The 24,602-nt window shown below is 35.0% G+C and overlaps 4 non-coding genes across 4 annotated transcripts; all 4 read left to right on the top strand.

Annotated features, from left to right (window-relative positions):
- The first annotated feature begins 4 nt into the window (after window positions 1–4).
- On the top strand, window positions 5–1,801 carry IAQ61_008569. The gene has a single exon (XR_010715504.1). It is a non-coding gene; the product is annotated as an 18S ribosomal RNA (ribosomal RNA).
- Window positions 1,802–1,966: 165 nt separating this feature from the next.
- Window positions 1,967–8,850, top strand: IAQ61_008568. The gene has a single exon (XR_010715503.1). It is a non-coding gene; the product is annotated as a 28S ribosomal RNA (ribosomal RNA).
- A 392-nt stretch (window positions 8,851–9,242) lies between these two features.
- IAQ61_008567 lies at window positions 9,243–11,039 on the top strand. Its single transcript, XR_010715502.1, has one exon. It is a non-coding gene; the product is annotated as an 18S ribosomal RNA (ribosomal RNA).
- A 6,001-nt stretch (window positions 11,040–17,040) lies between these two features.
- Window positions 17,041–18,837, top strand: IAQ61_008566. The gene has a single exon (XR_010715501.1). It is a non-coding gene; the product is annotated as an 18S ribosomal RNA (ribosomal RNA).
- Window positions 18,838–24,602: the final 5,765 nt, after the last annotated feature.

The following is a 24,602-nucleotide window of genomic DNA, read 5'->3' as shown; positions in this document are numbered from 1 at the left end:
TATTACCTAGTTAATTCTGCTAGTAGTTATATACTTATCTTAAAGATTAAGCTATGCATATCTAAGTATAAGCAATTATACTGTGAAACTGCAAATAGCTTATTAAATTAGTTATTATTTATTTAATAGTACCTTACTACTTAGATAACTATAGTAATTCTAGAGCTAATACATGCTAAAAACCCTAACTTTAGAAGGGGTGTATTTATTAGATAAAAAACTAACGCCCTTTAGGGCTTCTTAGTAATTTATAATAACTTTACAGATTGCATAGCCTTACGCTAGCAACAGTTTATTTAAATTTCTGCCCTATTAACTTTTAATAGTAAGGTATTAGCTTACTATAGTTTTAACGGGTAACAGGGAATTAGGGTTTAATTCTAGAGAGGGAGCCTAAGAAATAGCTACTATATCTAAGGAAGGCAGCAGGCGCGCAAATTACCTAATCCTAATATAGGGAGGTAGTAACAATAAATACTAATATAGGGCTCTTTTAGGTCTTGTAATTAGAATAAGTATAATTTAAACCTCTTAACAAGGAATAATTAGAGGGCAAGTCTAGTGCTAGCAGCTATAGTAATTCTAGCTCTAATAGCGTATATTAAAGTTGTTGCAGTTAAAAAGCTTGTAGTTAAAACTTAGGTCTAGCTAGCAGGTCTGCCTTACCGCGTGTACTTGTCTAGCTAGGCCTTCCTTCTAGAGAACCTTATGCCCTTTACTAGGCGTGTTAGGGACTAGGACTTTTACTTTAAAAAAATTAGAGTGTTTAAAGTAGGCCTTTGCTTAAATACGTTAGCATAGAATAATAGAATAGGACGTGCGGTCCTATTTTGTTAGTTTCTAGGACTGCTGTAATAATTAATAGGGATAGTTAGGGGCATTAGTATTTAATTATTAGAGGTAAAATTCTTAGATTTATTAAAGACTAACTACTGCAAAAGCATTTGCTAAGGATATTTTTATTAATTAGTAAACAAAAGTTAGGGGATTAAAGACAATTAGATACTATTGTAGTCTTAACTGTAAACTATGCTAACTAGGGATTAGGCGATGTTCTTTTTCTAACTCGCTTAGCACCTTACAAGAAATTAAAGTTTTTAGGTTCTAGGGGGAGTATAGTCGCAAGGCTAAAACTTAAAGAAATTAATAGAAGGGCACTACTAGGCGTAGAGCCTGCGGCTTAATTTAACTTAACATAGGGAAACTTACTAGGTCTAGATAAAATAAGGATTAATAGATTAAGAGCTCTTTCTTAATTTTTTAGGTAGTGGTGCATAGCTATTCTTAGTTAGTAGAGTAATTTGTCTGCTTAATTGCGATAATAAATAAGACCTTAACCTGCTAAATAGCTAGGCTAGCTTTAGCTAGTCGCTAGCTTCTTAGAGGGACTATTAGCTTAAGCTAATAGAAGTTTAAGGCAATAACAGGTCTGTAATGCCCTTAGATATTCTAGGCTGCACGCGCGCTACACTAACAGAGCTAACAAGTTCTTTACCTTAACTAAAAGGTCTAGGTAATCTTGTTAAACTCTATTGTGCTAGGGATAGAGTATTGCAATTATTACTCTTTAACAAGGAATGCCTAGTAAGCGCGTGTTATTAGCATGCGTTAATTACGTCCCTGCCCTTTATACACACCGCCTGTTGCTACTACTAATTAAATAGCTTAGTAAGGCCTTTAGACTAGCTTAGGGAGGTTAGTAATAACTACCCTAAGCTAGAAAGTTTGTTAAACTTAGTTATTTAGAGGAAGTAAAAGTTGTAACAAGGTTTCTGTAGGTAAACCTGTAGAAGGATTATTACCTATTTTTAAAGCACTGCCGCCTTAATTAGTAGTAGTAGTCTACTTTAATTCTGCCTATGTTTTTTGCGTACTATTTGTTTCCTTAGTAGGCTTGCCTACTAATTAGATCCCCTAAAACCACTTGCAATTGTAGTTAGCGTTAGTAACACTATAATAAATTATAACTTTTAATAACAGATCTCTTAGTTCTAGTATTAATAAAGAACGCAGCGAAATGCGATAAGTAGTGTAAATTATAGAATTTAGTAAATTATTAAATCTTTAAACGCACATTGCGCCCCTTAGTATTCTATAGGGCATGCCTGTTTAAGCGTTATTTGTACCCTTAAGCTCTGCTTAGTATTAGGTGTTTATTCTACTTAGGACTTGCCTTAAAACAATTAGTAGCTAGCATATTAGCCTAGAGCGCAGCATATTTTGCGCCTCTTGTTATAGTTGTTAGTATCTATTAAGACACTTTTTAAGCTCTTAACCTTAGATTAGGTAGGGATACCTACTAAACTTAAGCATATTAATAAGCGGAGGAAAAGAAACTAATAGGGATTGCCCTAGTAACAGCGAGTAAAGCGGCAATAGCTTAAATTTAAAATCTAGCTCTTTTAGGGTCTAAGTTGTAATTTGTAGAGGGCGCTTTAGCGTTAGTAGTAGTCTAAGTTCCTTAGAACAGGACGTTATAGAGGGTAAGAATCCTATACGTAGTTGCTAGCCTTCGCCGTGTAAAGCCCCTTTAACAAGTTAAGTTGTTTAGGAATATAGCTCTAAATAGGAGGTAAATTTCTTCTAAAGCTAAATACTAGCTAGAGACTAATAGCGTATAAGTAGAGTAATTAAAAGATAAAAAGCACTTTAGAAAGAGAGTTAAATAGCACGTGAAATTGTTAAAAGGGAAGCGCTTGTAGCTAGACTTGCCTATAGTTGCTTATCTAGGCTTTTATCTAGTGCACTCTTCTATAGGCAGGCTAGTATTAGTTTAGGTAGTTAGATAAAGGTCTCTATTACGTACCTCCCTTTAGGGAGGCCTTATAGGGGAGATGACATGCAACTAGCCTAGACTAAGGTCCGCGCATCTGCTAGGATGCTAGCGTAATAGCTATAAGCGGCCTATCTTAAAATATAGACTAAGGAGTCTAATATCTATATAAGTGTTTAGGTGTTAAGCCTAGACGCGTAATAAAAGTAAACAGAGGTAGGAACCCTTTTAGGGTGCACTATTAACTAATCCTAATATCTTTAGAAGGATTTAAGTAAGAGTATAGCTATTAGGACCTAAAAGATAGTAAACTATGCTTAAATAGGGTAAAGCTAGAGGAAACTCTAGTAGAGGCTCGCAGCAGTTCTAACGTGCAAATTAATTGTTAAATTTAGGTATAGGGGCGAAAGACTAATTAAACTATCTAGTAGCTAGTTCCTACTAAAGTTTCCCTTAGGATAGTAGTAACGTATTTAGTTTTATAAGGTAAAGCAAATAATTAGAGGCCTAGGGGTTAAAACAACCTTTACCTATTCTTAAACTTTAAATATGTAAGAAGTCCTTGTTACTTAATTAAACGTGGACACTTAAATATACTATTACTAGTAGGCTATTTTTAGTAAGTAGAACTAGTAATATAGGATAAACTAAACGTAGGGTTAAGGTGCTAGAATACACGCTTATTAGACACTACAAAAGGTGTTAGTTTATCTAGATAGTAGGATAGTAGCTATAGAAGTTAGAATCTGCTAAGGAGTGTGTAATAACTTACCTACTAAATAAACTAGCCCTAAAAATAGATAGCGCTTAAGCGTGTTACCTATACCCTGCTGCTAGGGCAAGATTTAAGCCCTAGCAAGTAGGCAGGCGTAGAGGCTTGTAACAAAGCCTTAGGGGTAACCCTAGGTAGAACAGCCTCTAGTGCAGATCTTAGTAGTAGTAGCAAATACTTAAATAAGAACTTTAAGGACTAAAGTAGGGAAAGGTTCTGTGTAAATAGCAGTTAGATATAGGTTAGTTAATCCTAAGAGATAGGGTAATTCTGTTTTAATATTAGTGCTTACGCCGCGCCCTTAAAAGGGAAGCTAGTTAATATTCTAGCACCTAGATATAGATTCTCCGCGGCAACGCAACTAAGAGCGGAGACCTTAGCAGGAGCCCTAAGAAGAGTTCTCTTTTCTTCTTAATAGTCTGTTACCCTAAAATTAGTTTGTCTAGAGCTAGGGTTTAATAGCTAGAAGAGCGCTGCACTTTTGCAGCATTTAGTGCGCTCCTAATAAGCCTTAAAAATCTACTTAAAGAAATAGTTTTTACGCTAGGTCGTACTTATAACTATAGTAGGTCTCTAAGGTAAAAAGCCTCTAGTTAATAGAATAATATAGATAAGGGAAGTTAGCAAAATAGATCTATAACTTTAGGAAAAGGATTAGCTCTAAGGGTTAGGTACGTTAGGCCTTAGGGAGAAGCCTCTAGCGTAGAAGGGCACTAACCGCAAGGTAGGCGCCTCTTAGCGCTAGGGTGTAGACACCCTTAGTAGGTTTTGGCTGTCTAGCGTACGTTTAACAACTAACTTAGAACTAGTATAGATAAGGGGAATCTAACTGTCTAATTAAAATATAGTATTATAATAGCTAGAAAGTAGTGTTAATATAATATGATTTCTGCCTAGTGCTCTAAATATTAAAGTGAAGAGATTTAACTAAGCGCGGGTAAACGGCAGGAGTAACTATAACTCTCTTAAGGTAGCTAAATACCTTGTTATCTAATTAGTGACGCGCATAAATAGATTAATAAGATTCCTACTATCCCTATCTACTATCTAGCAAAACTACAGCTAAGGGAATAGGCTTAGCTAAATTAGCGGGGAAAGAAGACCCTATTAAGCTTAACTCTAGTTTAACATTATAAAAAGATATAGGGGGTGTAGAATAGGTAGGAGCTTTAGCGCTAGTAAAATACTACTACCCTTATCGTTTTTTTACTTATTTAATAAAGCGGAGCTAGGCCTTACTACCTAACTTCTAGCGTTTAAGGTCCTTTGTAGGCTAATCTAGGTTAAAGATATTATTAGGTAGGGAGTTTAGCTAGGGCGGCATATCTATTAAACTATAACGCAGGTGTCCTAAGGGGGACTTATAGAGAATAGAAATCTCTAGTAGAGTAAAAGGGCAAAAGTCCCCTTAATTTTAATTTTTAGTGTAAATACAAACCATAAAAGTGTGGCCTATTAATCCTTTAGTCCCTTAAAATTTAAGGCTAGAGGTGCTAGAAAAGTTACCACAGGGATAACTAGCTTGTGGCAGCTAAGCGTTTATAGCGACGTTGCTTTTTAATCCTTTAATATTAGCTCTTCCTATTATACTAAAGCAGAATTTAGTAAGCGTTAGATTATTTACCTACTAATAGGGAACGTAAGCTAGGTTTAGACCGTTGTAAGATAGGTTAGTTTTACCCTACTAATAACCTTGCCCTAATAGTAATACTGCTTAGTACAAGAGGAACTGCGGTTTTAGATAATTAGTTTTTACGGCTGTCTAACTAGGTATTGCCGCGAAGCTACTATCTGCTAGATTATGGCTAAACGCCTCTAAGTTAGAATCTATGCTAGAATAGGGTGATTTCTGCCTGCACTAGTTAGATATAAATAGGCCTTTGGCCTAGAACCTTACTAGATTAGCGTTAGCAGCCCTATTAAAGTTAGGGTTGTTAGCTAGTGTATTATAATTATATAGTGCGCAGGATTAAATCCTTTATAGATAACTTAGTTGTCTAGCTAGGTTGTGTAAGTAGTTAAGTAGCCTTGTTGTTACGAGCTACTAAGCGTAAGCCCGTTGCTAGCTTAGTTAAAATTAGGATATTATGCCCTCCTTATTTGCAAAACTGCTGCCTAAACAGCTACTATTAATAGAAGGAAGAGGGCTATAGCGAACAAGTTATATAGTAATTGCAAGATAGAGAGGGCTAGAGCTAGGAGCAATCCTCGCAAAATATACAAAAGAACAGGTTGTGTGTGTACGTACCTTAGGCAGTTAATATATAGCATAGGAAGATTAAGAAAGGATTTAAGATAATCTATATAGATTTTTAGGCGGTGATCTATAACTTAAGAGCGTTCTATAACTTTTTATTTTTTAGGGGTACTGTTCTATAACTTTATAGCCTTCTATACTTGAAAATTCCTCTAGGCTATTCTATAACTATAGATTATTTAAACCTTTAGGGTATTCTATTAATATTTAAAAAAATCCTGTAGGCTATTCTATAAGCTTAGGGCGTTCTATAACTTTAGGGCGTTCTATAACTTTTTATTTTTTAGGTGTAGTGTTCTATAACTTTAGGGCGTTGTATAACTTTTTCTTTTTTAGAGGTAGTGTTCTATAACTTTAGGGCGTTCTATAACTTTAGGGCGTTCTACAACTTTTTATTTTTTAGGTGTAGTGTTCTATAACTTTAGGGCGTTCTATAACTTTTTCTTTTTTAGAGGTAGTGTTCTATAACTTTAGGGAGTTCTATAACTTTAGGGCGTTCTACAACTTTTTATTTTTTAGGGGTAGTGTTCTATAACTTTAGGGCGTTCTATAACTTTAGGGCGTTCTATAACTTTAGGGCGTTCTACAACTTTTTATTTTTTAGGGGTAGTGTTCTATAACTTTAGGGCGTTCTATAACTTTAGGGCGTTCTATAACTTTAGGGCGTTCTACAACTTTTTATTTTTTAGGGGTAGTGTTCTATAACTTTAGGGCGTTCTATAACTTTAGGGCGTTCTATAACTTTAGGGCGTTCTAACTTTAGGGCGTTCTATAACTTTAGGGCGTTCTACAACTTTTTATTTTTTAGGGGTAGTGTTCTATAACTTTAGGGCGTTCTATAACTTTAGGGCGTTCTATAACTTTAGGGCGTTCTACAACTTTTTATTTTTTAGGGGTAGTATTCTATAACTTTAGGGCGTTCTATAACTTTAGGGTGTTCTATAACTTTAGGGCGTTCTACAACTTTTTATTTTTTAGGGGTAGTGTTCTATAACTTTAGGGCGTTCTATAACTTTAGGGCGTTCAACAACTTTTTATTTTTTAGGGGTAGTGTTCTATAACTTTAGGGCGTTCTATAACTTTAGGGCGTTCTATAACTTTAGGGCGTTCTATAACTGGGCGTTCTATAACTTTAGGGCGTTCTATAACTTTTTATTTTTTAGGGTTAGTATTCTATAATATTAGAGTGTTCTATAACTTTTTCTTTTTTAGAGGTAGTATTCTATAACTTTAGGGCGTTCTATAACTTTTTATTTTTTAGGGGTAGTGTTCTATAACTTTAGGGCGTTCTATAACTTTAGGGCGTTCTATAACTTTTTATTTTTTAGGGTTAGTATTCTATAACTTTAGGGCGTTCTATAACTTTTTCTTTTTTAGAGGTAGTGTTCTATAACTTTAGGGCGTTCTATAACTTTAGGGCGTTCTATAACTTTAGGGCGTTCTATAACTTTTTATTTTTAGGGGTAGTGTTCTATAACTTTAGGGCGTTCTATAACTTTAGGGCGTTCTATAACTTTAGGGCGTTCTATAACTTTAGGGCGTTCTATAACTTTTATTTTTTAGGGTTAGTATTCTATAATATTAGAGTGTTCTATAACTTTTTCTTTTTTAGAGGTAGTGTTCTATAATATTAGAGTGTTCTATAACTTTTTATTTTTTAGGGTTAGTATTCTATAATATTAGAGTGTTCTATAACTTTTTCTTTTTTAGAGGTAGTGTTCTATAATATTAGAGTGTTCTATAACTTTTTCTTTTTTAGAGGTAGTGTTCTATAACTTTAGGGCGTTCTATAACTTTAGGGCGTTCTATAACTTTAGGGCGTTCTACAACTTTTTATTTTTTAGGTGTAGTGTTCTATAACTTTAGGGCGTTCTATAACTTTTTCTTTTTTAGAGGTAGTGTTCTATAACTTTAGAGCGTTCTATAACTTTTTCTTTTTTAGAGGTAGTGTTCTATAACTTTAGGGCGTTCTACAACTTTTTATTTTTAGGGGTAGCGTTCTATAACTTTAGGGCGTTCTATAACTTTAGGGCCTTCTATAAGCTTAGGGTGTTCTATAACTTTAGGGCGTTCTATAACTTTAGGGCGTTCTATAACTTTTTATTTTTTAGGGTTAGTGTTCTATAACTTTAGCGCGTTCTATACCTTTTATTTATTCTATTACTTTAGTCCTTTCTATAACTTTAGACTATTCTATACTAGTAGCTATTATATCCTTTTTATAATACTTATTATATTATACTATTATCTATTATTCTTTACTGTTAAGTATATCCTTATATTTTATAAAACCTTTTCTCTACTAGCTAGTCCTACTATACTTTCTTTTATAACCTACTAGTATTAAATAATACCTTTATATTCTTCTTTTATACTATCTCTATTTCTTGCCTTATCTATTAAGTAGATATAGATAGAGCTAATAGATCTATAGTTAATATAGATATAGTAGTTATAGTAGAGTATAGATATTAGAGTAGATATTCTTATCTATATATTTACCTACTACTAATAAAATTCCAAGTTACTCTTATCTAGCGAATACGGGTTTATGGTTTGTATAGGGCTGCGTATGTCTACACGGTTTTACATATAAAAAAGTGTACCTCTAAGCTATTTTCTGCTACACTAACCCCGCGACGTGAAAATTAAACCAAAACCTGTTCCTATAATATATAAGGAGGGTAAATGGATTCTTAAATACTAAATGCCTAACTAACTAACTAAGGTTAAATCTGCTGCGCGCAGTTCTTAGATTAGGCAGTTAAACTAGCGTTGTTAGGCACTAAGGGGGCAATTTTTGCTTGTGTCTGCGTCTATACTCCCTATAACTCCCTATTATTAGCGCTCTGCGCCTGTTTTAGCGGTAGTTGGACTAAATTTGAAAGTTTTAGTTTTATAATAGCTAGCCTTGTTTCCTAGATTTCTGCCTAGTTTAGATTCGCTCTAATTAGTGGGTAATTAGGGGCTTAGAGATTGCTCTTCTACTTAACTAGGCAGGCCTAGGCCTATATACTAAAGCAACCCTACTATTGCGCCTAGTTTTGTAGTTAGCACCTGAAGTCCTACTGTTAAAGTTTTAGTAGTAGGCAAAATTTAGGGTCTATAGATGGCTAGCACTGCTAAACTATTTAATAGATCTTAGGGGACAGCCCTGCCTAGCATCCGCTCCTAGTAAGCGTAGTAAAGCGTAGGTTTTCTCTACTTAAGGTATGTATGTAGTGAGTTTAAACACGTAGAAACGCCTGTTAGGCTTTATTGCGGACTATTCCTTAAGAAACTTAGTAGGGGTAATTAAATTAGTTGCTAGTTGTAACTAGTGCCTTGTGTGCTATTATACTAGTAGCTAGAATCGCTTCTGCGATTTCTTATTACGTACTTTCCACCTCCTTTTGGGGGTAGTGCTTGTGCGCTTTGGCGTATTAGGCATTAGGATTGTTACCTAGTTAATTCTACTAGTAGTTATATACTTATCTTAAAGATTAAGCTATGCATGTCTAAGTATAAGCAATTATACTGTAAAACTGCGAATGGCTTATTAAATTAGTTATCATTTATTTGATAGTACCTTACTACTTAGATAACTGTGGTAATTCTAGAGCTAATACATGCTAAAAACCCTGACTTTAGAAGGGGTGTATTTATTAGATAAAAAACTAACGCCCTTTAGGGCTTCTTGGTGATTTATAATAACTTTATGGATTGCATAGCCTTGCGCTAGCGATGGTTTATTTAAATTTCTGCCCTATTAACTTTTAATGGTAAGGTATTGGCTTACTATGGTTTTAACGGGTAACGGGGAATTAGGGTTTAATTCTAGAGAGGGAGCCTAAGAAATGGCTACTATATCTAAGGAAGGTAGCAGGCGCGCAAATTACCTAATCCTAACACGGGGAGGTAGTAACAATAAATACTAATATAGGGCTCTTTTAGGTCTTGTAATTAGAATAAGTATAATTTAAACCTCTTAATAAGGAATAATTAGAGGGTAAGTCTGGTGCTAGTAGCTATAGTAATTCTAGCTCTAATAGCGTATATTAAAGTTGTTGCAGTTAAAAAGCTTGTAGTTAAAACTTGGGTCTAGCTAGTAGGTCTGCCTTACCGCGTGTACTTGTCTGGCTGGGCCTTCCTTCTAGAGAACCTTATGCCCTTTACTAGGCGTGTTAGGGACTAGGACTTTTACTTTGAAAAAATTAGAGTATTTAAAGCAGGCCTTTGCTTAAATACGTTAGTATAGAATAATAGAATAGGACGTGCAGTCCTATTTTGTTAGTTTCTAGGACTGCTGTAATAATTAATAGGGATAGTTAGGGGTATTAGTATTTAATTGTTAGAGGTGAAATTCTTAGATTTATTAAAGACTAACTACTGCGAAAGTATTTGCTAAGGATGTTTTTATTAATTAGTGAATGAAAGTTAGGGGATTAAAGATAATTAGATACTGTTGTAGTCTTAACCGTAAACTATGCTAACTAGGGATTAGGCGATGTTCTTTTTCTGACTTGCTTAGCACCTTACAAGAAATTAAAGTTTTTGGGTTCTAGGGGGAGTATAGTCGCAAGGCTGAAACTTAAAGAAATTGACGGAAGGGCACTACTAGGCGTGGAGCCTGCGGCTTAATTTAACTTAACATAGGGAAACTTACTAGGTCTAGATAAAATAAGGATTAATAGATTAAGAGCTCTTTCTTGATTTTTTAGGTGGTGGTGCATAGCTATTCTTAGTTAGTAGAGTGATTTGTCTGCTTAATTGCGATAATAAACAAGACCTTAACCTGCTAAATAGCTAGGCTAGCTTTGGCTAGTCGCTAGCTTCTTAGAGGGACTATTAGCTTAAGCTAATAGAAGTTTAAGGCAATAATAGGTCTGTGATGCCCTTAGATGTTCTAGGCCGCACGCGCGCTACACTAATAGAGCTAACAAGTTCTTTACCTTAACTAAAAGGTCTAGGTAATCTTGTTAAACTCTGTTGTGCTAGGGATAGAGTATTGCAATTATTGCTCTTTAATAAGGAATACCTAGTAAGCGCGTGTTATTAGCATGCGTTAATTACGTCCCTGCCCTTTGTATACACTGCCTGTCGCTACTACTAATTAAATGGCTTAGTAAGGCCTTTAGACTAGCTTAGGGAGGTTAGTAATAACTACCCTAAGCTAGAAAGTTTGTTAAACTTGGTTATTTAGAGGAAGTAAAAGTCATAACAAGGTTTCTGTAGGTGAACCTGCAGAAGGATTATTACCTATTTTTAAAGCACTACTGCCTTAATTAGTAGTGGTAGTCTACTTTAATTCTGCCTATGTTTTTTGCGTACTATTTGTTTCCTTAGTGGGCTTGCCTACTAATTAGATCCCCTAAAACTACTTGTAATTGCAGTTAGCGTTAGTAACACTGTAATAAATTATAACTTTTAATAATAGATCTCTTAGTTCTAGTATTAATAAAGAATACAGCAAAATGCGATAAGTAGTGTAAATTGTAGAATTTAGTAAATTATTGAATCTTTGAACGCATATTGCGCCCCTTAGTATTCTATAGGGTATGCCTGTTTAAGCGTTATTTGTACCCTTAAGCTCTACTTAGTGTTAGGTGTTTGTTCTACTTAGGACTCGCCTTAAAATAATTAGTAGCTGGCATATTAGCCTAGAGCGCAGCACATTTTACGCCTCTTGTTATAGTTGTTAGTATCTATTAAGACACTTTTTAAGCTCTTAACCTTAGATTAGGTAGGGATACCTGCTAAACTTAAGTATATTAATAAGTGGAGGAAAAGAAACTAATAGGGATTGCCCTAGTAACGGCGAGTGAAGCGGCAATAGCTTAAATTTGAAATCTAGCTCTTTTAGGGTCCAAGTTGTAATTTGTAGAGGGCGCTTTAGCGTTAGTAGTGGTCTAAGTTCCTTAGAATAGGATGTTATAGAGGGTAAGAATCCTATACGTAGTTACTAGCCTTTGCCGTGTAAAGCCCCTTTAACAAGTTAAGTTATTTAGGAATATAGCTCTAAATAGGAGGTAAATTTCTTCTAAAGCTAAATACTAGCTAGAGACTAATAGCGTATAAGTAGAGTAATTAAAAGATAAAAAGCACTTTAGAAAGAGAGTTAAATAGCACGTGAAATTGTTAAAAGGGAAGCGCTTATAGCTAGACTTGCCTGTAGTTGCTTATCTAGGCTTTTGTCTAGTACACTCTTCTATAGGCAGGCTAGTATTAGTTTAGGCAGTTAGATAAAGGTCTCTATTACGTACCTCCCTTTAGGGAGGCCTTATAGGGGAGACAATATGTAACTAGCCTAGACTAAGGTCCGCGCATCTGCTAGGATGCTGGCGTAATAGCTATAAGCGGCCTGTCTTAAAACATAGACTAAGGAGTCTAATATCTATGCAAGTATTTAGGTGTTAAGCCTAGACGCGTAATAAAAGTGAATAGAGGTAGGAACCCTTTTAGGGTGCACTATTAACTAATCCTAATGTCTTTAGAAGGATTTAAGTAAGAGTATAGCTATTAGGACCTAAAAGATAGTGAACTATGCTTAAATAGGGTAAAGCTAGAGGAAACTCTAGTAGAGGCTTATAGCGGTTCTAACGTGCAAATTAATCGTTAAATTTAGGCATAGGGGCGAAAGACTAATTAAACTATCTAGTAGCTAGTTCCTGCTAAAGTTTCCCTTAGGATAGTAGTAACGTATTTAGTTTTATAAGGTAAAGCGAATAATTAGAGGCCTAGGGGTTAAAATAACCTTTACCTATTCTTAAACTTTAAATATGTAAGAAGTCCTTGTTACTTAATTAAACGTAGACACTTAAATGTACTATTACTAGTAGGCTATTTTTGGTAAGTAGAACTAGCGATACGGGATAAACTAAATATAGGGTTAAGGTACTAGAATGCACACTTATTAGATACTATAAAAGGTGTTAGTTTATCTAGACAGCAGGATAGTAGCTATAGAAGTTAGAATCTGCTAAGGAGTGTGTAATAACTTACCTACTAAATAAACTAGCCCTAAAAATAGATGGCGCTTAAGCGTGTTACCTATACCCCGCTGCTAGGGCAAGATTTAAGCCCTGGCGAGTAGGTAGGCGTAGAGGCTTGTAACAAAGCCTTAGGGGTAACCCTAGGTAGAATGGCCTCTAGTGCAGATCTTAGTAGTAGTAGTAAATACTTAAATAAGAACTTTAAGGACTAAAGTAGGGAAAGGTTCTGTGTAAATAGTAGTTAGACACGGGTTAGTTAATCCTAAGAGATAGGGTAATTCTATTTTAATATTAGTGCTTGCGCTGCGCCCTTAAAAGGGAAGCTAGTTAATATTCTAGCACCTAGATGTAGATTCTCTGTAGTAACGCAACTAAGAGCGGAGACCTTAGCAGGAGCCCTAAGAAGAGTTCTCTTTTCTTCTTAATAGTCTGTTACCCTAAAATTAGTTTGTCTAGAGCTAGGGTTTAATAGCTAGAAGAGCGCTGTACTTTTGTAGCGTTTAGTGCGCTCCTAATAAGCCTTAAAAATCTGCTTAAAGAAATAGTTTTTACACTAGGTTGTACTTATAACTGTAGTAGGTCTCTAAGGTAAAAAGCCTCTAGTTAATAGAATAATGTAGATAAGGGAAGTTAGCAAAATAGATCTATAACTTTAGGAAAAGGATTAGCTCTAAGGGTTAGGTACGTTAGGCCTTAGGGAGAAGCCTCTAGCGCAGAAGGGCACTAACTATAAGGTAGGCGCCTCTTAGCGCTAGGGTGCAGACACCCTTGGCAGGTTTTGGCCGTCTAGCGTACGTTTAATAACTAACTTAGAACTAGTATAGATAAGGGGAATCTAACTGTCTAATTAAAACATAGTATTATGATGGCTAGAAAGTGGTGTTAACGTAATGTGATTTCTGCCTAGTGCTCTAAATATTAAAGCGAAGAGATTTAACTAAGCGCGGGTAAACAGCAGGAGTAACTATAACTCTCTTAAGGTAGCCAAATGCCTTGTTATCTAATTAGTAACGCGCATAAATAGATTAACAAGATTCCTACTATCCCTATCTACTATCTAGCGAAACCATAGCTAAGGGAACGGGCTTAGCTAAATTAGCGGGGAAAGAAGACCCTATTAAGCTTAACTCTAGTTTAACATTATAAAAAGATATAGGGGGTGTAGAATAGGTAGGAGCTTTAGCGCTAGTGAAATACTACTACCCTTATTGTTTTTTTACTTATTTGATAAAGCGGAGCTAGGCCTTACTGCCTAACTTCTAGCGTTTAAGGTCCTTTGTAGGCTAATCTAGGTTAAAGATATTGTTAGGTAGAGAGTTTAGCTAGGGCGGCATATCTGTTAAACTATAACGTAGGTGTCCTAAGGGGGACTTATAGAGAATAGAAATCTCTAGTAGAGTAAAAGGGCAAAAGTCCCCTTGATTTTGATTTTTAGTGTGAATACAAACTATAAAAGTGTGGCCTATTAATCCTTTAGTCCCTTAAAATTTAAGGCTAGAGGTGCTAGAAAAGTTACCATAGGGATAACTAGCTTGTGGTAGCCAAGCGTTTATAGCGACGTTGCTTTTTAATCCTTTAATATTAGCTCTTCCTATTATACTAAAGCAGAATTTAGTAAGCGTTGGATTGTTTACCTACTAATAGGGAACGTGAGCTAGGTTTAGACTGTCGTAAGATAGGTTAGTTTTACCCTACTAATAACCTTGCCCTAATAGTAATACCGCTTAGTACGAGAGGAACTGCGGTTTTAGATAATTAGTTTTTGCGGCTATCTAACTAGGTATTGCCGCGAAGCTACTATCTGCTAGATTATAGCTAAACGCCTCTAAGTTAGAATCTATGCTAGAACGGGGTGATTTCTGCCTGCACTAGTTAGATATAAATAGGCCTTTGGCCTAGAACCTTACTAGATTAGCGTTAGCAGCCCTATTAAAGTTAGGGTTGTTAGCTAGTGTATTGTAATTGTATAGTGCGCAGGATTAAATCCTTTATAGATAACTTAGTTGTCTGGCTAGGTTATGTAAGTAGTTAAGTAGCCTTGTTGTTACAAGCTACTAAGCGTAAGCCTGTTGCTAGCTTGGTTAAAATTGGGATATTATGCCCTCCTTATTTGCAAAACTGCTGCCTAAATAGCTGCTGTTAATAGAAGGAAGAGGGCTATAGCGAACAAGTTATATAGTAATTGCAAGATAGAGAGGGCTAGAGCTAGGAGCAATCCTTGCAAAATATACAAAAGAACAGGTTGTGTATGTACGTACCTTAGGCAGTTAATATATAGCATAGGAAGATTAAGAAAGGATTTAAGATAATCTATATAGATTTTTAGGCGGTGATCTATAACTTAAGAGCGTTCTATAACTTTTTATTTTTTAGGGGTACTGTTCTATAACTTTATAGCCTTCTATACTTAAAAATTCCTCTAGGCTATTCTATAACTATAGATTATTTAAACCTTTAGGGTATTCTATTAATATTTAAAAAAATCCTGTAGGCTATTCTATAAGCTTAGGGCGTTCTATAACTTTAGGGCGTTCTATAACTTTTTATTTTTTAGGTGTAGTGTTCTATAACTTTAGGGCGTTGTATAACTTTTTCTTTTTTAGAGGTAGTGTTCTATAACTTTAGGGCGTTCTATAACTTTAGGGCGTTCTACAACTTTTTATTTTTTAGGTGTAGTGTTCTATAACTTTAGGGCGTTCTATAACTTTTTCTTTTTTAGAGGTAGTGTTCTATAACTTTAGGGAGTTCTATAACTTTAGGGCGTTCTACAACTTTTTATTTTTTAGGGGTAGTGTTCTATAACTTTAGGGCGTTCTATAACTTTAGGGCGTTCTATAACTTTAGGGCGTTCTACAACTTTTTATTTTTTAGGGGTAGTGTTCTATAACTTTAGGGCGTTCTATAACTTTAGGGCGTTCTATAACTTTTTATTTTTTAGGGTTAGTGTTCTATAACTTTAGCGCGTTCTATACCTTTTATTTATTCTATTACTTTAGTCCTTTCTATAACTTTAGACTATTCTATACTAGTAGCTATTATATCCTTTTTATAATACTTATTATATTATACTATTATCTATTATTCTTTACTGTTAAGTATATCCTTATATTTTATAAAACCTTTTCTCTACTAGCTAGTCCTACTATACTTTCTTTTATAACCTACTAGTATTAAATAATACCTTTATATTCTTCTTTTATACTATCTCTATTTCTTGCCTTATCTATTAAGTAGATATAGATAGAGCTAATAGATCTATAGTTAATATAGATATAGTAGTTATAGTAGAGTATAGATATTAGAGTAGATATCCTTATCTATATATTTACCTACTACTAATAAAATTCTAAGTTACTCTTATCTAGCGAATACGGGTTTATAGTTTGTATAGGGCTGCGTATGTCTATATGGTTTTACATACAAAAAAGTGTACCTCTAAGCTATTTTCTGCTGCACTAACCCCGCGACGCGAAAATTAAACCAAAACCTATTCCTATAATATATAAGGAGGGTAAATAGATTCTTAAATACTAAATGCCTAACTAACTAACTAAGGTTAAATCTACTGCGCGCAGTTCTTGGATTAGGCGGTTAAACTAGTATTATTAGGCACTAAGGGGGCAATTTTTGCTCGTGTCCGCGTCTATACTCCCTATAACTCCCTGTTGTTAGCGCTCTACGCCTGTTTTAGCGGCAGTTAGACTAAATTTAAAAGTTTTGGTTTTATAATAGCTAGCCTTGTTTCCTAGATTTCTGCCTAGTTTAGATTTGCTCTAATTAGTAGGTAATTAGGGGCTTAGAGATTACTCTTCTACTTAACTAGGCAGGCCTAGGCCTATATGCTAAAGCAACCCTGCTATTACGCCTAGTTTTGTGGTTAGCACCTAAAGTCCTACTGTTAAAGTTTTAGTAGTAGGCAAAATTTAGGGTCTATAGATGGCTGGCACTGCTAAACTATTTAACAGATCTTAGGGGACAGCCCTGCCTAGCATCCGCTCCTAGTAAGCGTGGCAAAGTGTAGGTTTTCTCTACTTAAGGCATGTATGTGGCGAGTTTAAACACGCAGAAATGCCTATTAGGCTTTATTATAGACTATTCCTTAAGAAACTTAGTGGGGGTAATTAAATTAGTTGCTAGTTATAACTAGTGCCTTGTGTGCTGTTATGCTAGTAGCTAGAATCGCTTCTGCGATTTCTTATTACGTACTTTCTGCCTCCTTTTAGGGGTAGTGCTTGTGCGCTTTGGCGTATTAGGTATTAGGATTGTTACCTAGTTAATTCTACTAGTAGTTATATGCTTGTCTTAAAGATTAAGCTATGCATGTCTAAGTATAAGTAATTATACTGTGAAACTGCGAATAGCTTATTAAATTAGTTATCGTTTATTTGATAGTACCTTACTACTTAGATAACTATGGTAATTCTAGAGCTAATACATGCTAAAAACCCTAACTTTAGAAGGGGTGTATTTATTAGATAAAAAACCAACGCCCTTTGGGGCTTCTTAGTGATTTATAATAACTTTACGGATTGTATAGCCTTGCGCTAGCAATAGTTTATTTAAATTTCTGCCCTATTAACTTTTGATGGTAAGGTATTAGCTTACTATAGTTTTAACGGGTAACAGGGAATTAGGGTTTAATTCTAGAGAGGGAGCCTAAGAAACGGCTACTATATCTAAGGAAGGCAGCAGGTGCGTAAATTACCTAATCCTAATATAGGGAGGTAGTGATAATAAATACTAATATAGGGCTCTTTTAGGTCTTGTAATTAGAATAAGTACAATTTAAACCTCTTAATAAGGAACAATTAGAGGGTAAGTCTGGTGCTAGCAGCTGCGGTAATTCTAGCTCTAATAGCGTATATTAAAGTTATTGTAGTTAAAAAGCTCGTAGTTAAAACTTAGGTCTAGCTAGCAGGTCTGCCTTACCGCGTGTACTTGTCTAGCTAGGCCTTCCTTCTAGAGAACCTTATACCCTTTACTAGGCGTGTTAGGGACTAGGACTTTTACTTTAAAAAAATTAGAGTATTTAAAGTAGGCCTTTGCTCAAATACGTTAGCATAGAATAATAGAATAGGACGTGCGGTCCTATTTTATTAGTTTCTAGGACTGCTGTAATAATTAATAGGGACAGTTAGGGGCATTAGTATTTAATTATTAGAGGTAAAATTCTTAGATTTATTAAAGACTAACTACTGCGAAAGCATTTGCTAAGGATGTTTTTATTAATTAGTAAATAAAAGTTAGGGGATTAAAGATAATTAGATACTGTTGTAGTCTTAACTGTAAACTATGCTAACTAGGGATTAGGCAATGTTCTTTTTCTAACTCGCTCAGCACCTTATAAGAAATTAAAGTTTTTAGGTTCTAGGGGGAGTATGGTCGCAAGGCTAAAACTTAAAGAAATTGATAGAAGGGCACTACTAGGCGTAGAGCCTGCGGCTTAATTTAACTTAATATAGGGAAACTTACTAGGTCTAGATAAAATAAGGATTAACAGATTAAGAGCTCTTTCTTAATTTTTTAGGTAGTGGTGCATAGCTGTTCTTAGTTAGTAGAGTAATTTGTCTACTTAATTGCGATAACAAATAAGACCTTAACCTACTAAATAGCTAGGCTAGCTTTAGCTAGTTGCTAGCTTCTTAGAGGGACTATTAGCTTAAGCTAATAGAAGTTTAAGGCAATAACAGGTCTGTAATGCCCTTAGATGTTCTAGGCCGCACGCGCGCTATACTAACAGAGCTAACAAGTTCTTTACCTTAACTAAAAGGTCTAGGTAATCTTGTTAAACTCTATTATGCTAGGGATAGAGTATTGCAATTATTGCTCTTTAACGAGGAATGCCTAGTAAGCGCGTGTTATTAGCATGCGTTGATTACGTCCCTGCCCTTTATACACACTACCTATTGCTACTACTAATTAAATGGCTTAGTAAGGCCTTTGGACTAGCTTAGGGAGGTTAGTAATAACTACCCTAAGCTAGAAAGTTTGTTAAACTTGGTTATTTAGAGGAAGTAAAAGTTATAACAAGGTTTCTGTAGGTGAACCTGTAGAAGGATTATTACCTATTTTTAAAGCACTGCTGCCTTAATTAGTAGTAGTAGTCTACTTTAATTCTGCCTATATTTTTTGCGTACTATTTGTTTCCTTAGTAGGCTTGCCTACTAATTAGATCCCCTAAAACTACTTGCAATTGTAGTTAGCGTTAGTAATACTGTAATAAATTACAACTTTTAATAATAGATCTCTTGGTTCTAGTATTAATAAAGAACGCAGCAAAATGCGATAAGTAGTGTAAATTACAGAATTTAGTAAATTATTAAATCTTTAAACGCATATTGCGCCCCTTAGTATTCTATAGGGCATGCCTATTTAAGCGTTATTTGTACCCTTAAGCTCTACTTAGTGTTTGGTGTTTATTCTACTTAGGACTTGCCTTAAAACAATTAGTAGCTAGTATATTAGCCTAGAGCGCAGCACATTTTGCGCCTCTTGTTATAGTTGTTAGTATCTATTAAGATACTTTTTAAGCTCTTAACCTTAGATTAGGTAGGGATACCCGCTAAACTTAAGCATATTAATAAGTAGAGGAAAAGAAACTAATAGGGATTGCCCTAGTAACGGCGAGTGAAGCGGCAACAGCTTAAATTTAAAATCTGGCTCTTTTAGGGTCTAAGTTGTAATTTGCAGAGGGCGCTTTAGCGTTAGTAGCAGTCTAAGTTCCTTAGAATAGGACATTATAGAGGGTAAGAATCCTATACGTAGTTGCTAGCCTTCGCCGTGTAAAGCCCCTTTGATAAGTTAAGTTATTTAGGAATATAGCTCTAAATAGGAGGTAAATTTCTTCTAAAGCTAAATACTAGCTAGAGACTAATAGCGCACAAGTAGAGTAATTAAAAGATAAAAAGCACTTTAGAAAGAGAGTTAAATAGCACGTGAAATTGTTAAAAGGGAAGCGCTTGTAGCTAGACTTGCCTATAGTTGCTTATCTAGGCTTTTGTCTAGTGCACTCTTCTATAGGCAGGCTAGTATTAGTTTAGGTAGTTAGATAAAGGTCTCTATTACGTACCTCCCTTTAGGGAGGCCTTATAGGGGAGACAACATGTAACTAGCCTAGACTAAGGTCTGCGTATCTGCTAGGATGCTAGCGTAATAGCTGTAAGCGGCCTATCTTAAAACATAGACTAAGGAGTCTAATATCTATGCAAGTGTTTAGGTGTTAAGCCTAGACGCGTAATAAAAGTAAACAGAGGTAGGAACCCTTTTAGGGTGCACTATTAACCAATCCTAATATCTTTAGAAGGATTTAAGTAAGAGTATAGCTATTAGGACCTAAAAGATAGTAAACTATGCTTAAATAGGGTAAAGCTAGAGGAAACTCTAGTAGAGGCTTGCAGCGGTTCTAATGTGCAAATTAATTGTTAAATTTGGGTATAGGGGCGAAAGACTAATTAAACTATCTAGTAGCTAGTTCCTACTAAAGTTTCCCTTAGGATAGCAGTAACGTATTTAGTTTTATAAGGTAAAGCAAATAATTAGAGGCCTAGGGGTTAAAATAACCTTTACCTATTCTTAAACTTTAAATATGTAAGAAGTCCTTATTACTTAATTAAACATAGACACTTAAATGTACTATTACTAGTAGGCTATTTTTAGTAAGTAGAACTAGTAATACAGGATAAACTAAACGTAGGGTTAAGGTGCTAGAATGCACGCTTATTAGACACTATAAAAGGTGTTAGTTTATCTAGACAGTAGGACAGTAGCTATAGAAGTTAGAATCTACTAAGGAGTGTGTAATAACTTACCTGCTAAATAAACTAGCCCTAAAAATAGATGGCGCTTAAGCGTGTTACCTATACCCTGCTACTAGGGCAAGATTTAAGCCCTAGCGAGTAGGCAGGTGTGGAGGCTCGTGACGAAGCCTTAGGGGTAACCCTAGGTAGAACGGCCTCTAGTGCAGATCTTAGTGGTAGTAGCAAATACTTAAATAAGAACTTTAAGGACTAAAGTAGGGAAAGGTTCCGTGTGAACAGTAGTTAGACATAGGTTAGTTAATCCTAAGAGATAGGGTAATTCTATTTTAATATTAGTGCTTGCGCTACGCCCTTAAAAGGGAAGCTAGTTAATATTCTAGCACCTAGATGTAGATTCTCCGCGGTAATGTAACTAAGAGCAGAGACCTTAGCAGGAGCCCTAAGAAGAGTTCTCTTTTCTTCTTAATAGTCTGTTACCCTAAAATTAGTTTGTCTAGAGCTAGGGTTTAATAGCTAGAAGAGCGCTGCACTTTTGCGGCATTTAGTACGCTCCTAATAAGCCTTAAAAATCTACTTAAAGAAATAGTTTTTACGCTAGGTTGTACTTATAACCACAGTAGGTCTCTAAGGTAAAAAGCCTCTAGTTAATAGAACAATGTAGATAAGGGAAGTTAGCAAAATAGATCTATAACTTTAGGAAAAGGATTAGCTCTAAGGGTTAGGTACGTTGGGCCTTAGGGAGAAGCCTCTAGCGTAGAAGGGCACTAACTGCAAGGTAGGCGCCTCTTAGCGCTAGGGTGTAGACACCCTTAGCAGGTTTTGGCCGTCTAGCGTATGTTTAATAACTAACTTAGAACTAGTATAGATAAGGGGAATCTAACTGTCTAATTAAAATATAGTATTGTAATAGCTAGAAAGTAGTGTTAACGTAATGTAATTTCTACCTAGTGCTCTAAATATTAAAGCAAAGAGATTTAACTAAGCGCAGGTAAATAGTGGGAGTAACTATAACTCTCTTAAGGTAGCTAAATACCTTATTATCTAATTAGTAACGCGCATAAATAGATTAATAAGATTCCTACTATCCCTATCTACTATCTAGCAAAACTACAGCTAAGGGAACGGGCTTGGCTAAATTAGCGGGAAAAGAAGACCCTATTAAGCTTAACTCTAGTTTAATATTATAAAAAGATATAGGGGGTGTAGAATAGGTAGGAGCTTTAGCGCTAGTAAAATACTACTACCCTTATCGTTTTTTTACTTATTTAATAAAGCGGAGCTAGGCCTTACTACCTAACTTCTAGCGTTTAAGGTCCTTTGTAGGCTAATCTAGGTTAAAGATATTGTTAGGTAGGGAGTTTAGCTAGGGTGGTATATCTGTTAAACTATAACGTAGGTGTCCTAAGGGGGACTTATAGAGAATAGAAATCTCTAGTAGAGTAAAAGGGTAAAAGTCCCCTTAATTTTAATTTTTAGTGTGAATACAAACTATAAAAGTGTAGCCTATTAATCCTTTAGTCCCTTAAAATTTAAGGCTAGAGGTGCTAGAAAAGTTACTATAGGGATAACTAGCTTGTGGTAGCTAAGCGTTTATAGCGACGTTGCTTTTTAATCCTTTAATATTAGCTCTTCCTATTATACTAAAGTAGAATTTAGTAAGCGTTAGATTATTCACCTACTAATAGGGAACGTAAGCTAGGTTTAGACCGTTGTAAGATAGGTTAGTTTTACCCTACTAATAACCTTACCCTAATAGTAATACCGCTTAGTACGAGAGGAACCGCGGTTTTAGATAATTGGTTTTTGCGGCTATCTAACTAGGCATTACCGCGAAGCTACTATCTACTAGATTATGGCTAAACGCCTCTAAGTTAGAATCTATGCTAGAATAGGGTGATTTCCGCCTACACTAGTTAGATACAAATAGGCCTTTGGCCTAGAACCTTACTAGATTAGCGTTGGCAGCCCTATTAAAGTTAGGGTTGTTAGCTAGTATATTATAATTGTATAGTGCGTAGGATTAAATCCTTTATAGATAACTTAGTTGTCTAGCTAGGTCGTGTAAGTAGTTAAGTAGCCTTGTTGTTACGAGCTACTAAGCGTAAGCCTATTGCTAGCTTGGTTGAAATTAGGATATTATGCCCTCCTTATTTGCAAAACTGCTGCCTAAACGGCTGCTGTTAATAGAAGGAAGAGGGCTATAGCAAATAAGTTATATAGTAATTACAAGATAGAGAGGGCTAGAGCTAGGAGCAATCCTTGCAAAATATACAAAAGAACAGGTTGTGTGTGTACGTACCTTAGGCAGTTAATATATAGCATAGGAAGATTAAGAAAGGATTTAAGATAATCTATATAGATTTTTAGGTGGTGATCTATAACTTAAGAGCGTTCTATAACTTTTTATTTTTTAGGGGTACTATTCTATAACTTTATAGCCTTCTATACTTGAAAATTCCTCTAGGCTATTCTATAACTATAGATTATTTAAACCTTTAGGGTATTCTATTAATATTTAAAAAAATCCTGTAGGCTATTCTATAAGCTTAGGGCGTTCTATAACTTTAGGGCGTTCTATAACTTTTTATTTTTTAGGTGTAGTATTCTATAACTTTAGGGCGTTATATAACTTTTTCTTTTTTAGAGGTAGTGTTCTATAACTTTAGGGCGTTCTATAACTTTAGGGCGTTCTACAACTTTTTATTTTTTAGGTGTAGTGTTCTATAACTTTAGGGCGTTCTATAACTTTTTCTTTTTTAGAGGTAGTGTTCTATAACTTTAGGGAGTTCTATAACTTTTTCTACAACTTTTTATTTTTTAGGGGTAGTGTTCTATAACTTTAGGGCGTTCTATAACTTTAGGGCGTTCTATAACTTTAGGGCGTTCTACAACTTTTTATTTTTTAGGGGTAGTGTTCTATAACTTTAGGGCGTTCTATAACTTTAGGGCGTTCTATAACTTTTTATTTTTTAGGGTTAGTATTCTATAACTTTAGCGCGTTCTATACCTTTTATTTATTCTATTACTTTAGTCCTTTCTATAACTTTAGACTATTCTATACTAGTAGCTATTATATCCTTTTTATAATACTTATTATATCATACTATTATCTATTATTCTTTACTGTTAAGTATATCCTTATATTTTATAAAACCTTTTCTCTACTAGCTAGTCCTACTATACTTTCTTTTATAACCTACTAGTATTAAATAATACCTTTATATTCTTCTTTTATACTATCTCTATTTCTTGCCTTATCTATTAAGTAGATATAGATAGAGCTAATAGATCTATAGTTAATATAGATATAGTAGTTATAGTAGAGTATAGATATTAGAGTAGATATCCTTATCTATATATTTACCTACTACTAATAAAATTCCAAGTTACTCTTATCTAGCAAATACAGGTTTATGGTTTGTATAGGGCTATGTATGTCTACACGGTTTTATATACAAAAAAGTGTACCTCTAAGCTATTTTCTGCTGCACTAACCCTGCAACGCGAAAATCAAACCAAAACCCGTTCCTATAATATATAAGGAGGGCAAATAGATTCTTAAATACTAAATACCTAACTAACTAACTAAGGTTAAATCTGCTGCGCGCAGTTCTTGGATTAGGCAGTTAAACTAGCGTTGTTAGGCACTAAGGGGGCAATTTTTGCTTATGTCTGCGTCTATACTCCCTATAACTCCCTGTTATTAGCGCTCTGCGCCTGTTTTAGCGGTAGTTAGACTAAATTTAAAAGTTTTGGTTTTATAATAGCTAGCCTTGTTTCCTAGATTTCTGCCTAGTTTAGATTCGCTCTAATTAGTGGGTAATTAGGGGCTTAGAGATTACTCTTCTACTTAACTAGGTAGGCCTAGGCCTATATGCTAAAGCAACCCTGCTATTGCGCCTAGTTTTGTGGTTAGCACCTAAAGTCCTACTGTTAAAGTTTTAGCAGTAGGCAAAATTTAGGGTCTATAGATAGCTAGCACTGCTAAACTATTTAATAGATCTTAGGGGACAGCCCTGCCTAGCATCCGCTCCTAGTAAGCGTGGTAAAGCGTAGGTTTTCTCTACTTAAG

This window comes from Plenodomus lingam (assembly GCF_022343315.1).
Source record: "Plenodomus lingam strain CAN1 chromosome Unknown contig_35, whole genome shotgun sequence".
Classification (NCBI taxonomy): Eukaryota; Fungi; Ascomycota; class Dothideomycetes; order Pleosporales; family Leptosphaeriaceae; genus Plenodomus; species Plenodomus lingam.
Note: the sequence above shows the minus strand (reverse complement) of the source record. Positions and strands in the feature narration are given on the sequence as shown.